The sequence below is a fragment of the Astyanax mexicanus genome, chromosome 25, assembly GCF_023375975.1.
Source record: "Astyanax mexicanus isolate ESR-SI-001 chromosome 25, AstMex3_surface, whole genome shotgun sequence".
NCBI classification, from domain to species: Eukaryota; Metazoa; Chordata; class Actinopteri; order Characiformes; family Acestrorhamphidae; genus Astyanax; species Astyanax mexicanus.
In genome coordinates, this window is record NC_064432.1 from 27300618 (window position 1) to 27317268 (window position 16651).

The 16651-nt window shown below is 35.6% G+C and overlaps 2 long non-coding RNA genes across 2 annotated transcripts; one reads left to right on the top strand and one right to left on the bottom strand.

Annotated features, from left to right (window-relative positions):
• The first annotated feature begins 372 nt into the window (after positions 1-372).
• On the top strand, positions 373-5386 carry LOC111195259 (uncharacterized). Its single transcript, XR_002651578.2, has 4 exons — positions 373-484; positions 3554-3732; positions 4247-4303; positions 4396-5386. It is a non-coding gene; the product is annotated as an uncharacterized LOC111195259 (long non-coding RNA).
• Positions 5387-11898: 6512 nt separating this feature from the next.
• LOC111195157 (uncharacterized) lies at positions 11899-14820 on the bottom strand. The gene is made up of 2 exons (XR_002651494.2): positions 14364-14820; positions 11899-12246 (listed from the first exon to the last, which is right to left on the bottom strand). It is a non-coding gene; the product is annotated as an uncharacterized LOC111195157 (long non-coding RNA).
• Between the last annotated feature and the right edge of the window lie 1831 nt (positions 14821-16651).

Here is a 16651-nt window from a genome sequence, read left to right on the forward strand (position 1 = left end):
AAGTAAATACTTATAGAGTTACATAATAACCAACACAAACATATTTCCATCAGCAGGACTTAAAGCTTAGCGTTTTATATCTACACAGATAACACCGATAAGTCCTTAACTCTTAACACTTGGTAATTTTGTCCTCCCGTCAAACCACAGCGTTTCCTCCTGAAAATTTTCAGACTCAACTCCACATTTAGCATAAAACCACGCAATCTGGCAACACTGCGAGCCACCGGACGCTGATAATTTCAGCTGTTTCTCACTACTTAGTGAGGTAAATAGTTCTCCCTATATAGTGCACACTAATGAGGCAGTAGAGAGCCGTTTCGGTCAAACACCGAGTGTTATTCGTGTCGATCCGCCCTATGTAGGGAGCGTGTGTGGGGATTGGAGCGCGCCCGCAGTGTTGTTAGCCTTAGTTTTAAACCGGGTTTACTAGATTTACACTGAGATCGGACTGTCTGGAAAGCGCACTCCTCTTAAACCACAGGTAAACCGGATTAAATAATGCGGATTTAACGGTGACAGTGCAGCTGGTTAGCGAAATTTCATATAAATCGTTTTTTTAGAGAGCTAGTTTGGCTAATTTACTAGCCTGGCTAAAGTTAAATCACCGTTAACAGACTCAGAGAACGGTAACTCAGCCCCACACTGCGGGTTAACATGAATTAAAACCATCATTTATGAATAATTCGAGGATTTAAAGCGATTTAAACGCCTCTGTTTTAGTGTAGACCCTTTTCCTGTTATATATAATGTGCTGTTGTTGTAGTTAAGCATTAGGTTTAGCTTTGAGTGGTGTTTTTGTACTGTTCTCTGTATTAATATATCCCTAAACTTAGTAGTTATAGCTGTAATTTGAGGATATACAGTGAATTATCAGCCTAATTAAGGTAGTAATTATAGTTTCTAACATTTGAAAGATTTGCTTAGCAAGTATAAGTGTCTTTAAGCTGGTATTTTACTCTATAACAGCCATTAACTACATTAAAGGGGCACTGAACCCTGCATATTGTGTCTGAGCAGGCACGTGAAGGTGGGGGGTGTGGTTCTTAGTGCCCTTACTGCCCCCAAAGTGCCCTTTTAGTAAATGTATTAATTCATTTTCCCTCCACATATAGTTTAGGGTTTAGTGCCTCTTTAATAATATTAAAGTGTTATTTTTGCTGGTATGTTTTGGTTGTTCAAGTTTCTCTTGTATTGTATTATTGTAAATCAGTAGTTACAGTAAGCTTTACTCCTTTACAGCTACATTATTCAAAGAAACTCACGGGTCATAAGTCCGAATTTGCTATCTATATAAATATTTATATTATGGTACCATATGGACACTACAGGCCCTGGTGCATATTCCCCATCTCTGCTTGTTTTACAGTCATAGCTGATGGGAGTGTTTGCACCCCTGAAATTCATCAAGACAATTAAGTATTTCTCCCAGAAAATTAATACAATTACACACATTTTGTTATACACATGTTTATTTCCTTTGTGTGTATAAAAACATTTTTTTTTTTCAAAAAAGTTTTATATTTGTATAGAGCTTTTTACAACTGATAATGTCACAAAGCAGCTTTACAGAAACATGATCACAGGAAAACATTAAACATAAAAATACAGAATAAAGAACTTCCAAAGAAAAAAAATCTCTCACAGAGCTGAAAGAGGAAGAAACACTGAGAGGAACCAAGACTCACATATAAAAGGAACAATCTTACTTCTGATTAAACAGCTTTAAAATGTTAAAAAAAAGTTTTGTGGACCGATGAGACAAAAATAGAGCTTTTTGGTGAAGCACCTCATTCTACTGTTATCTGAAAACAGAATGAGGCCTGCAAAATAAAAAAAAAACAACAGTTCCTACAGTTAAATATAGTGGAGGTAATTAGATGTTATAGTTTTGTTTTGCAGTTTCTGGCACTGCGTGACTGAAGATTACTAAAGGATTTTGGTTGCAGTGCGCCCAGCATCATAAAGCTGGGTTTGTGCTCTAGGTCTTGGGTCTTGCAGCAGGACTTTGACACCAAAACAATTCAAAAGCACCGAAAAGATGGATGGAAACAAAGAGCAGGATTGTTTTTAAGTCGTCAGCAATGAGTCCAGATCCAGTTCCAACAGATCTTCTGTGGAGAGATCCTAAAATTACAAACTCAGTGATCAAAATCCAGCATTTTAAAGTCTGTTAAAAGTGTAAACGTGTTGTAGAGGCACGTATACCAGCCAGTGATTTCTCACCAGGAGGTACACTACCCAAAATCAGCCTCTGAGAGCTGGTCTTTTTATAGGCGGTGAAAAATAAACAATTTTGATCTTTTACCTGCCTGAGTTCTAACTTCCTGTGTTGGTCTGCTGCAGGTGAATCCATGAGGCCACGCCCCTTGAGTAAAGGATGTTGCATTGTTTTGTATTACAGTTACTCCAAATTTCAAGGTTTATGTTTTTGTGTTTACTGAATATATAAAACTAACTAAAACATACTTACTAAATAAAACAAGAAAATATTATGTTCTGTCATATCGCACAGAATAGAATACTTCTGCTAAAATTATTATATTTATACATAAACTAATGCAGCACTAAAGCACGTCTATGGCGACACTTACAGAAATAAAATAAATAAAATAAAGAAGCCTGGGTTACAAATTTCCCCCAGGCCATTTATATGATCACCCCCCATCTTGATTATATGTTCAGTACCAAACACTTCCTGAGATTTTTATACTCAGCAAATTAAGTTCTTATTCAGAAATTATTACAACCAAGCTGAAATTTTTATAATAAAGTAAAAAAAAAAGTTTCCTCTATCCAATTTATCATGCATTCTTTATTCCAGCTCCCCACGCTGCCTTTATCTGTATCTCCCCTCAAACATAAAAATATATACTAGTATTTTAATGAACACAACTTTATATAAATTGAAATACATTTTAAATTTCTTACATTCATTTTTTATTTAAATATCCACTATAAAAACTTATAACATCTTAAGAAGAACAAGTGTGATTTAAAATTTTTAATCAATTGACACCAATACTTCTTTTACAATTTATAAAAACTCCTCCCCCTCTATATGGTGGCCTTTATTTGTAGATGTGTGTCTTGTTTTAGGTACAGAGATCCGGAGGTTCTGTTCAGTTACAGCTCCTCTATGGTGCAGCACAAGCCACCAAAGAAACTCACAATATTACCAGAGTTTAATGTGTAGTTTTAATGTTTTATGGCCATTTTCAAAACAAACATTAAAATTAACAAACAACAAACATTAAAATATCGCTAGTAGTTTGTCTCAGTAGTTAACTAACTGTCTAACTGTCTTATTCCACAGCAAAGGCTACAGCATTTAAGGTGGAACAAAAAAGTATATAAAATAAAAAAGATTCAAATCTAATTTCATCTCCTGATCACAGAGGAATTAAGGAATGGATAATAATAATGAATTGCTGCAGCTCCTCCCCCTTTCTGTAGATATAAAATAAAATAAATAAACATCAGAATTCCAGTTACATATTCTGATCATTTTACACAATTTCAGTAGATTTAAAACTGTATCTGTGTTTTACAGAACGACCGGACTGAAGAGCATCACCTGCGTCCCCACCTGCCTCAGGACCCTCATCTCCACCTGCGTCCCCACCTGCCTCAGTGTCCTATGAGGACATCCAGCTCTGAAACACTGAGGACATCCAGCTGATCAGAGACCTGCTGCAGCGGGACCCCGAGAAACCACCAGCTGCCCGCCAGGTGATTATTTATATATATATGTATAAACACCTAGTGGTGTGCAGTGGTGAGTAGTGTGCAGTGGTGAGTAGGTGAGTAGTGTGCAGTGGTGAGTAGTGAGCAGTGGTGAGTAGTGTAAGGGTCACCAGTAATGAATCTCAGAGCAGAATGGTAGATTGAATCTAATGGTTTGAGAGCACTGGCATTACATCACTATTATCCAGCACTACAGGTATGATTCCTCCACCATTCTTTTCTAGTGCGCACAGGTAAACAGGATTTATTGAGATTCTAAATGTTGGATAAACAGGACAGTTTTGAGATCATTCTGTAATTATTTAGATCTGCATCCAATCTGAACAGACCTAACACAGTGATCGAGGATCTCAGTAACAAAATTAATCTTCATATTAATTTCCAGGGTTTGCAGTTTGCAGTGCTGATGTACGAATACAGACCAATCGGCTTCAGATAGTTTTATTGTGTAATTTAATGACCTGTGTGAAGTTCAGCCATGTTCCTCCATCTGCTGCAGGGTTAAGCAGTGAAGGACCTGAGTGAGAGCAGCCTGTGGGAGGAGGGTAATGAGACGGTAAGAGACGAGTCCTGATGGTGTTGATCTTAAATCTCAGTTTAATGTGTGAAATTGTTGATTAGGGTTTCTTCTTTGATTGGCTGTTTCAGAGCTGAAGTTCTTACTGTTCGCCGGTTGCCCCAGGGCTCCATCCGCTGCCGAACCACATGATCAAGATCAACCAATCAGCACACAGAGAGGAGGAGCAGCGGCTAAAGCACTGATCCAGAAGCAGCAGCTGATCTGTAAATACAGATAAAACAGATCCAGCTTCCACTGTACTGCAGTTTCCTGCCTGTTAAACCGCCTCCTTTCTGCTGGATTTATTGTATTAATTGTATGTTTTATATGTATTGTAGTGTTTTAGATCTATGTTGCAGTTTGTTGAATGTTTGTACGTTATGGTTTCTGTATTTTATGTAATATCTGTATTGTGTTGTTTGTGAAGGAACGTAATTTGATTGGACGGTGTTCCTGAACTTTAATTGAAGACGCAACGAATTAAAGCCACTTTTTGACTTAAACCAACACAGATACAGTTGTGATGTCCAGACATGCAAATCCAATCTAATCATTTCCAAATATCAGTGCAGACATTTCTCTAAAGATCTGAGTCCAGTTTCTCAAAAGCATCTTCATTTTAAAATGTCAGAAAATTGAAGAACATATAGATAATAATCATCCACCAATTTAAAATACTAATATCCAAAAAAAAGGATGAGGCCTTAGAGCTGTGGTGGCTCAGTGGTAGAATCAGCACCACCAAGATCAGAAGGTTGAGGGTTCGAGTCCGGAGGAGAGTGAGCCTTTAAGAGTATTTTTTGAGTAAAATCGAATGATAAATGCTAAAAAAAAAAGAATGGTAATTGGAAGATCCTGTGTGGCTCAGTGGTAGAGCCCAGCCTCCCCGGTTAGGAGGTCGCCGGTTCGAAACCGGTCAGGAGATCCACGTCACCGAACCTCAAACCTAAGAAAGGGGGGGGACGTTGGGGTGTGTCCCCCTCCGAACCCCGGAGAGATAAAGAGTGGGGGTTATAAACCCCAAAACCAGGAGAAACGCAGGGGTTATGCTGAACTTTGCCAGTGCGCCGGCTGCGTTTTTAGACACTAAACGAATAAAAATTAATATAAATATATATTACATTCTCAATTACACTTCATTCTTAATATATTACATTCTATTGCACATATATTACATTATTGAGGCTATTACAATTTTTTTCTTCAACTGGAACTCAACTTGCTAATTGATGAAACGTATATCGATGACATGATTACTTTCTCGAGTATTCAACCTCAACGTTGGAGTCAGGAGTGGAATGAATAGACAGGCTATAGACTTGGAGTAGAGTATTTTATTAAGAGTAAATATGAATTTTTTGAGGTGGTGTACAATGAAGACGATGAAAAAGACATAGACCCTGAACACAGGCATCATCTTTTAGGGCACTCAGTGATTGATAGATACATAAACACACAAACACACAAATGACCCACCATCCAGCCAGGTACAGCAGGAGAGATGATAGTCACTGGTACTGGTTTTGTAGTCTGTCTGAATGGAAATGAATGGACCTAAAGCCTTTAAGGAGCTTTGAGAAGCTTTAAGAGTTGATTGGTCGACTGTTCTAAACTACACCTCGTTCTAAATATAATTACTCGACTTCAGACTAAATGAACTTCACTGTACATATATTACTTTCTCTGTTGCTTGACTTCATTCTAAATGACTTCATTCCTAATATATTACATTGTCAATTGCTTGACTTTGTTCTAAATATATTACCTATTCTCGGTTGCTCGACTTCGTTCTAAATTACTTCATTCTTAATGTTACATTCTGAATTACTCACCTTTGTTCTTAGTAAACTTTGTTCTAATTGACCATCATTCTAAATATATTACATTCTAAATTACTCGACTTCATTCTAAACATAATTACTCGACTTTGTTCAAACTGAACTTCATTCTACATATATTACTTTCTCAAATATTCGACTTCATTGTAAATTATATTTCATTTTTAATATATTACATTCTGAATTACTTCATTTTGTCCCATTACTTTTGTCCATTTGGTGTGATATGTTCAATCATCAATCAGTCAATTAATCAATCAAACAATAAATCAATAAAACAATAAATCAATCAATAAACCTTTATTTCCATTTGGAATACATTGGATATGGACATTTGGATAACCCTCATTTTCAATGCAGCAAACAATATAACATAATTAATGTGAAACATAACAATAACAAAGATGACTAAAATAAAAAAAATAAAAAATTAAATAAGTATAAAATTGTATCATCTGATACCCATGATACCATCCCATACAGGTACTATAGTAACCCATACATATACTATAGTAACCCATACAGATACTATAGTAACCCATACAGATACCACAGTAACCCATACAGATACTATAGTAACCCATACATATACTATAGTAACCCATACAGGTACTATAGTAACCCATACAGATACCACAGTAATCCATACAGATACTATAGTAACCCATACAGATACCACAGTAACCCATATAGATACTATAGTAACCCATACAGATACTATAGTAACCCATACAGATACTATAATAACCCATACAGATACCACAGTAACCCATACAGATACTATAGTAACCCATACAGGTACTATAGTAACCCATACAGATAATATAATATAGAAACCCACACAGATACTACATCAACCAGCAACCCATATAGATACTATAGTAACCAGTAACCCATACAGATACTATAGTAACCCATACAGATACCACAGTAACCCATACAGGTACTATAGTAACCCATACAGGTACTATAGTAACCCATACAGATAATATAATATAGAAACCCACACAGATACTACATCAACCAGCAACCCATATAGATACTATAGTAACCAGTAACCCATACAGATACCACAGTAATCCATACAGATACTATAGTAACCCATACATATACTATAGTAACCCACACAGATACTATAGTAACCCATACAGATACCACAGTAACCCATATAGATACTATAGTAACCCATACAGATACTATAATAACCCATACAGATACCACAGTAACCCATACAGATACTATAGTAACCCATACAGATACCACAGTAACCTATGCAGATAATATAATATAGAAACCCACACAGATACTATAGTAACCCATACAGATACCACAGTAACCCATACAGATACTATAGTAACCCATACAGGTACTATAGTAACCCATACAGATACCACAGTAACCCATATAGATACTATAGTAACCCATACAGATACTATAGTAACCCATACAGATACTATAATAACCCATACAGATACCACAGTAACCCATACAGATACTATAGTAACCCATACAGGTACTATTGTAACCCATACAGATAATATAATATAGAAACCCACACATATACTACATCAACCAGCAACCCATATAGATACTATAGTAACCAGTAACCCATACAGATACTATAGTAACCCATACAGATACCACAGTAACCCATACAGGTACTATAGTAACCCATACAGGTACTATAGTAACCCATACAGATACCACAGTAACCCATACAGATACTATAGTAACCCATACAGATACCACAGTAACCCATACAGGTACTATAGTAACCCATACAGGTACTATAGTAACCCATACAGATACTATAATAACCCATACAGATACCACAGTAACCCATACAGATACTATAGTAACCCATACAGATACCACAGTAACCCATACAGGTACTATAGTAACCCATACAGGTACTATAGTAACCCATACAGATAATATAATATAGAAACCCACACAGATACTACATCAACCAGCAACCCATATAGATACTATAGTAACCAGTAACCCATACAGATACTATAGTAACCCATACAGATACCACAGTAACCCATACAGATACCACAATAATCCATACAGATACTAAAGTAACCCATACATATACTATAGTAACCCACACAGATACTATAGTAACCCATACAGATACCACAGTAACCCATACAGATACTATAGTAACCCATACAGGTACTATAGTAACCCATACAGATACTATAATAACCCATACAGATACCACAGTAACCCATACAGATACTATAGTAACCCATACAGATACTATAGTAACCCATACAGATACTATAATAACCCATACAGATACCACAGTAACCCATACAGATACTATAATATAGAAACCCACACAGATACTACATCAACCAGCAACCCATATAGATACTATAGTAACCAGTAACCCATACAGATACTATAGTAACCCATACAGATACCACAGTAACCCATACAGGTACTATAGTAACCCATATAGATAATATAATATAGAAACCCACACAGATACTACATCAACCAGCAACCCATATAGATACTATAGTAACCAGTAACCCATACAGATACTATAGTAACCCATACAGATACCACAGTAACCCATACAGGTACTATAGTAACCCATACAGGTACTATAGCAACCCATACAGATAATATAATATAGAAACCCACACAGATACTACATCAACCAGCAACCCATATAGATACTATAGTAACCAGTAACCCATACAGATACTATAGTAACCCATACAGATACCACAGTAACCCATACATATACTATAGTAACCCATACAGGTACTATAGTAACCCATACAGATACTATAGCAACTCATACAAATACTATAGTAACTCATACAGATAATATAATATAGAAACCCACACAGATACTACATCAACCAGCAACCCACACAGATACTATAGTAACCCAAAGCCAGAAATTAAACCCTACATTTGGCTAAACTAGCTTAGCTTTAGCTTTGATGTTGTTTTTAGCAATTAGCATTTAGCCCAATGTTACAGAAGACTAGATTATTAAACTCTAATTCAGACACAACTGACTGTATCCTGCCTTAGAATCATCACTGAGTACACCTGAGTACACCTGAGTACACATTTATTTATAATTTATAGCAAAAAACAGAATGTTTTTAAGCTACTCACCTCCACCTAAAAGGCTGCATGTACTTCCTGTGTCATCTGGTTCAAAGACAATGTAAATAGCAGTGCTGCCCCCCTGTGGCTAAAGTCAGTATAGTTTAGTAAAATCAAATCAATTAATTAACCAATTAACCAACCAGTCAATCAATCAACCAACCTTTATTTCCACTCAGAAACTACATTTTTAAAACGATTTAGTGACACAGTAAGCTTTCCTGTACCTTTATGCAGAGGAATAACATTAGATTCAGATAAAATGAAAAGGTTAAAATATACATAATGTGCTCTAAAATAACATAATATAACTTTTGTAATATTTTTAAAAATTAAATTAACTCTAAATAAAAATTATGTGTATGTGTATTAATGTGTCAACAAGCAATTTGTCAGGTTTTATGAAAGTTTTTTATTTTTTATGTACAGAAATGAAGTTTATCTTTTCGTTGCCCTGCAATAACGGGCATTTTTCAGGCATGTATTTGCTAACAATGTGTTTGGATGTTATTACATATATTATGTGCACAAGCTCTAAATATATCTGTATTTATTTAATTGTACACATTTTAACACATTTTGCCAGAGAAATTGATACAAGATTGTTCTATGGAAGAAAAGACAAAATACAACAACCCGTACAGATACTATAACAACAATATAACTATTTTAGCATCTTTCACCAGTAACATCAACACAGAGTTGTTAGCTTTGTTATTGTTGTTAGCTATTAGCATTTAGCATTTATCCTGCCTCAAAACCACGCCTGAGTATACCTGAGCACATGTGAGCACAACTACGTATTTATTTATTCAAATTCAGACCAAAAACCAGGGACTTTTAAAGCTACTCACCTCCACCTCATGTACTTCCGGTGACCTCTGGTTGAAAGAGTATGTAAACAGCAGTGCTGCCGCCCTGTGGTTAAACTCAGTATAGTTCAGTAACTACAGCAGTTCTGTTCAGAGAGGAAGTTAATTATTTATTAATATTCCTTCATCTACAGTAGACAGTAGTGCAGAAAGAAAATGCTTTTGAGAAGATTAAATTCCTTAAAACAAAGAAAAATTTTAATTTTTAAATGTTTTTATTTTTTTAATGTTCCTAAATCGCCGTTGTAGATTTTAGCCAATAGCTCACAATCCAAACATCTGTTCTGTTCAACTGCAGCTTCAGTAGAAGATGTTTTAGGGCGGACGCTGTAGAGGACAGTTAATATCATGAATATGAAATCTAGAGCTAAAATTAAGCTGTTCTTCCTTCTGTTCTTTAATAATCTATAGCAGAACATCTCTACACACTGAAAAAAAAAAACTGTATAAATCTGAGCTGCTCTCTTTTACCCAGATTTACCCCACAGGCTCTCAGTCTCTACTCTGAGTGAACAGGAGCTTCAGCACTGTGGAAGTGTGGTGATGGTTCAGATGATGATGATGATGCAGATGATGATGATGATGCAGAATGAGGGCATGATGATCCTCACAATGATGAAGAACACTAACCACAACCACACGCTTTATATACCGCCTCTTCATCCGCAGGCTGCTGATTGGTCAGTTGCTTCGTCAATATGCAAATTAAACCGTGTGTCAGATGAAGCTGAGGTTTGAAACAGAGGGTGATCAAACTGAGATCAAATGACAGATCAAACCAACCAATAGATCAAACAGATTTACATTAATAGCAGAAAACATCACTAATAGAATAAAACCTCACACCTAAAACACAAAGAATTAAAACTGTACTTGTGGAAGTTAATTATTCTTTGTTGAAACTGACTTAACTTTGCTAATACCATAATTTTATATAAACTGAGATTCTAGTTTAACCGTCCACCTTAAATGTAACATTTTTGTAACAAAGTAAAAAAAAAATAATTCAGAGTTTTCCCTTCCACCTTAAATGCAGCTAATAAGTTATTATTTTTCATGAGTTTTTTTTATTCCACCTTAATCCCAACAGCTGATAAGTTAAAACAAGTTCCAGAGTTTTACTTTCCATCTAAAATGAGGCAGTAAATAAGTTAAAACATTTGAAAGAGTTTTCCCTTCCACCTTAAATCCAGTAACTAATAAGTTATCCTTTAGTGTAGTTTCTCTGTTGAGGGTTGTATTTGTTGTAATTTTGTTGTTTCACACCAAACCATAACATCCCATAATAATACAGCATAGTCCATAATAAACAAAAAGATACAGTTCTTTTTTCCACTTAATTGTTGTGTGTGACTCCAAATCCAGGCCTGCACTGGTTAATAAATTTGATTTCCATTGATGATTTTTGTGTGATTTTGTTGTTAGAACATTTAACTACAGAATCTACAGAATAAAGTATTTAATGAGAAAATTTAATTCATTCACATCTAGGATGAGTTATTTGAGTGGTCCCTTTATTTTTCTGAGCAGTGTATTATATACTTGTTAGTTAGCTAGTTAAATGTGAGTGACTTAATGTAAAATTGTAAAATGGTGGGCGGGGTTTAACAGCTGCTTACCTCCACCTGAGACCCACCATGTGCTTCCTGTCACGTTTAAAGAGAATCTAAATAACAGTGACAAACTCGGTATTACAGCAGCTCTGATTAAATATTTCTGATTCCTGTAAATAAACTCGGAATTACAGCAATTTAATTCAATTTTATTTCTATAGCTCTTTTACAACAGACATGTTCATAAAGCAGCTTTACAGAGAAAAACAGGTCCAAAAAACTCCCTTAAATTAAGAGGAATGACCAAGACTCAGTCAGAGGAACCCATGAAGAGCTGTAGATAATATATAAACAGGCTGTGAGTTATGAGAGTGTGGGTAGGTGATGGGTATATGATCAGTGATAATAATAAAGATATAATGAGAGATATAGATAATATATAAACAGATTCTGAGTGTGTTAATGCTGATCAGGGTTGTAGAGCAGGAACACAGCGGGCCGTGGAGAGCCAGGCTGGAGCATCAGGAACAGCATCTCTACACATGTACAAGAGATAGAGAGATAAAGAGAGAGAGAGAGAGAGAGAGAGAGAGAGAGAGAGACAGACAGAGAGCTGTATGATGATTAGGGCAGGGTTTATGTTTGCTGGGTGAGATGAATAGTTAGAAGGGCAAAGGTAAGAGAAAAATTACAGAAATTGCGATGAGACACTAATCAAAAGCTTGAGCAAATAGAAATATTTTGAGTCTAGATTTAAAGATTGAGTGTGTCTGAGTCCCGTATATTAATAGGGAGGTTATTCCAAAGTTGGGGAGCTTTATAAAAGAACGCTCTTCCTCCTGCATAGTTTTTCCTAATACGCGGGACTAATAACAGGCCATCGTCTTGGGAGCGGAGTGAACGTGGCGGATTGTAAGGAGTAAGAAGTTCCTGTAGATAATGCGGGGCCAGACCATTGAGGGATTTATACGTCAGGAGAAGTATTTTATAATCTATACGAAATTTAACAGGTAGCCAGTGTAGGGATGAAAGAAAAGGTGTAATATTATCGAACTTTCTAGCTCTAGTAAGCACTCTCGCGTTATGAATGCATGCACCAGCTTCTCAGCATCTTCCAGAGAGAGTATACTGCGGATTTTAGTTATATTTTTGTAAATGGAAGGATGCAGTTTTAACTATGCTACATATGTGTGCGTCAAACGAGAGAAACAATATTTCTCACAGTTTTACCAGGTATAATTAAGTGACCGTCTATGTTTACAGAATTAAGATTTATGTTTTTATGAATATTAGGACCTAATAAAAGGACCTCAGTTTTATCAGAATTAGGTAAGAGAAAGTTGTCATCCAATTTTTAATCTCTTTAATACAGTCTGTTATTTGATTTAGACAGAGGTCCTCGTTGGGTTTAGCAGATATGTAAAGTTGCGTGTCATCAGCATAGCAGTGAAAGTTAATACCATGCCTACGGATGACTTTACCCAGCGGGAACATGTAAAGAGTAATGGACCCAGTATTGATCCTTAGACTGAAAAGAGCATTCGTTATTTAAATAAACACACTGGAAACGATCTCTCAGATAAGATCTGAACCAGGTGAGGGAATATCCTTTAATTCCTATAAGATTTTCTAACCTATCAAGCAGAATAGTGTGATCTATGGTGTCGAAGGCAGCACTAAGATCTAGAAGTACAAGGATGGCAGTACTGCCCCTCTCAAGAGCTGAAAGTAAATCATTAGTTACTCTGAGTAAAGCTGTTTCAGTGCTATGGCTTTGTCTAAATCCAGATAAATCCAGAAAAACCTCATGAATACTATTGCTTTGTAGATACAAGCACAGCTGGTTAAACACAAGTTTTTCTAAGATAATAGCTTATATAATTATCAAGCTCGCGGGGGTCCAGATTTGGCTTTTTTTGCATAATGGACTTAATGACCACCAGTTTAAGAGAATTGGGTATGTAGCCCATGCTAAGAGATGAATTTACTATTTCTAGTAATGATTTACCCACCTTTGGCAGTGCCTGTTTAAATAATTGTGTGGGTACTGGATCTAATATACATGATGTCGATTTTGATGAGTTAATTACACTAAGTAAATATTTTTCTGTAACCGGGCCGAAATACTCTGGGTGGGCCTCAGAGCTGGAGCAGCATTCATTAATCTGTATAGGTAAATTTTGGGAGTGATACTGAATTTTTTTTTGTAGTCTGTGAGACTATGCTGCCATGCAAGCCGGAAAAATGTCGCCATTTACGTTCAAAGTTACGAGTGGTTTGTTTGTGTGTGGTCATTATACCACGGTGCTAGCTTTTTATCCCTAATTTGTTTTATATTTGTCGGCGCTACGCGGTCTAGGTTAGAGCGGAGCACAGTCTGTAGATTTTCTGTTATGTGCTCGAGATCATGTTCATGGGACGGAAGGGAGATAGTTAAGTCAGGGAGGTTATTTATAAATGCATAAGCAATTGAGGTTGTTATTTTACACTTGCTGATATAGCGGGGCAAGAGGAGAATATTTTGATTAAAAACTATTTAAAAAATAATTAAATAATGATCGGATATGAATCATAATGAGAAAGACTAACAGAATAATTGCACTTTTGTCAGAAAAAGGCACAAACTAAACTGCCCATTACATAGACCACTAACCTGGACAGAGCCAGTCAGTCCCAGACGGCGGATCCCAGGCGGCTGGGGTGAAGCCCGTTTCGGTGAAAGAGGGCTGGACGCTCCCGAAAGCTCTCCCAGTTTTCCACAGGGGCCGATTCCACTAGCAGAGCACCAGTCCCGCAGCCAGCAGTGGAGAGCGTAGAGGCGGCTGAACGGCTGATTTATTTACAGAAAAAGAAAAATGGTCAAAGTAAGGAAAAGAAAACTAAGCAGTAGTAGCTTTCAGACCTTAAATAATGCAAAGAAACAACATTTAGAAACAAAAACACCCATTGTAATCCTCTGGAATATAATCAAGAGGAAGACCAAACTGAACTGCTTGAATTTTTGCACCAGGAGTAAAGCAGCATAAAGTTATCCAAAAGCAGTGTGTAAGACTGGTGGAGGAGAACATGATGCCAAGATGCATGAAAAAAAAAACTGTGATTAAAAACCAGGGTTAATATTCTAACAAACTTTGTCTCTCTGAGCACTACTGTAATAATTTAAAAAATTACAAAATATAATTTAGCATTTTTAGCACTGTTAAGGTCATAGTGCCTATGTCCAGCCATTTGAAATTACACTATTCAAATAGTTTATTACTCTAAACTGATTTAATTTAATGGCTCAAACACTGAATACTTAAGCTTGGAAGGTGTGCAGTGTAAGAAAGGAAGAGGCAACATAATCTATTTTACAGTTAATTTAAAACAAACACAGAATATAGAGACACATAAACAGTACAACAATATTATCTTACCTCAGATAATCAGATAAGGCTGAAGGTAGTTTAATATTCACAGATATTGCTTCTCCGAACGACTGTGAACTAATGGGAGTGTTCACACAAACATACTACTGATTATATTAAACACCTCACAGATCAATACTGCAGGAGATATAATGAAGGAAAGCAGGTCAGCTGTTTACTAACAATGTACATATAAATAAAATATACAATATGTCATTAAATGGAATTATATATACACAATGTTCCATTACTTATTTTTTCGAGCTTTACTTTACTTTTCCAGTTCTAGTGTAATCCATTCAGTTCTTAAGTAGGACATGTGCTTAAAAGCTCTATACTCCGACTTTAAGGAAAACCTGGAATATATATATATATATATATATATATATATATATATATATATATATATATATATATATATATATATATATAATATATATATATATAAAGCTAATGCTCCAGTGTGATTTTGAAGGACTTTTTTCATTTTCGGCCAGAAAAATACACATCAGATTAAGAGTTCTAATCTCCTACTTTATGGAAAACCTGTTATTAGTCTGGATAAAACTGATTTTATATTGTAAAATCCTTAAAAGTATGCCATGTTGCCCATTGCTTTTACAATACAAATATCCAAAAGGCTGTTATCCGTGATAATAATAATAATAATAATAATAATAATAATAATAATAATAATTATTATTATTATTATTTAAAAATAATAATAATAAAATAATAAAATTTTCACTCTATCACGTTTATTATGTTTAACTAATTACTCATTAAAGCAGCCACACCTGACACGTGCATTACAACACAGTAACCTACTCAGCTAAATACAGTATAACTTTCATAAGTTATCTAGTTCCAAATAATTATACTTAACTGTTTATTTTACAATAAATTACTCCACAGCATCCTGAATTTTCTATGCAGCATGAACTAGTAATTTAGACACTATTCACACATTTCAGCCACATTTAGTGATATTTGATTCATTAAAACACCCACAATAATAAAGCATTCAATCACACAGTAGTGCAGTTTTTACCAGATTAATATAAATATAAAAGCTAAAGCTGTATTTACTAGTCAGAAACTGTGTTGTTTGAGTGTAAAAGTGTAAAGTTTACCCGCGCTTTTCAGCAGAGGCTGAACTGCAGCTTCTCTCCAGGTTGAGGAGTTAATTAATTAGTTCATTAATTAATTCATTCATTAGCGGCAGTTCCTCAGTTTATCCTCCGTCTCTGCTGTTTTACTGCAGTCCTACAATCAACCAATCACACAGCCGGAGACCCATCGCAGCTCTACACCAGCAGCGCCACCTAGCGGCTTGGAATGTAACAACAGCCAACCGCAGCGACAGATCAGCAGTTACAGATCAGCAGTTATAAATAAACTGATATTTTTCAATCAATATTTCTAGCTAGATTCCACTTCTGTCTGTGCCACTTTTGAACAAGGGGATGAGAAAATTTGTGTTTTTTATTAAAAATAAAAATATCACACCAAAAGTAAACAGTATGGCTTCACA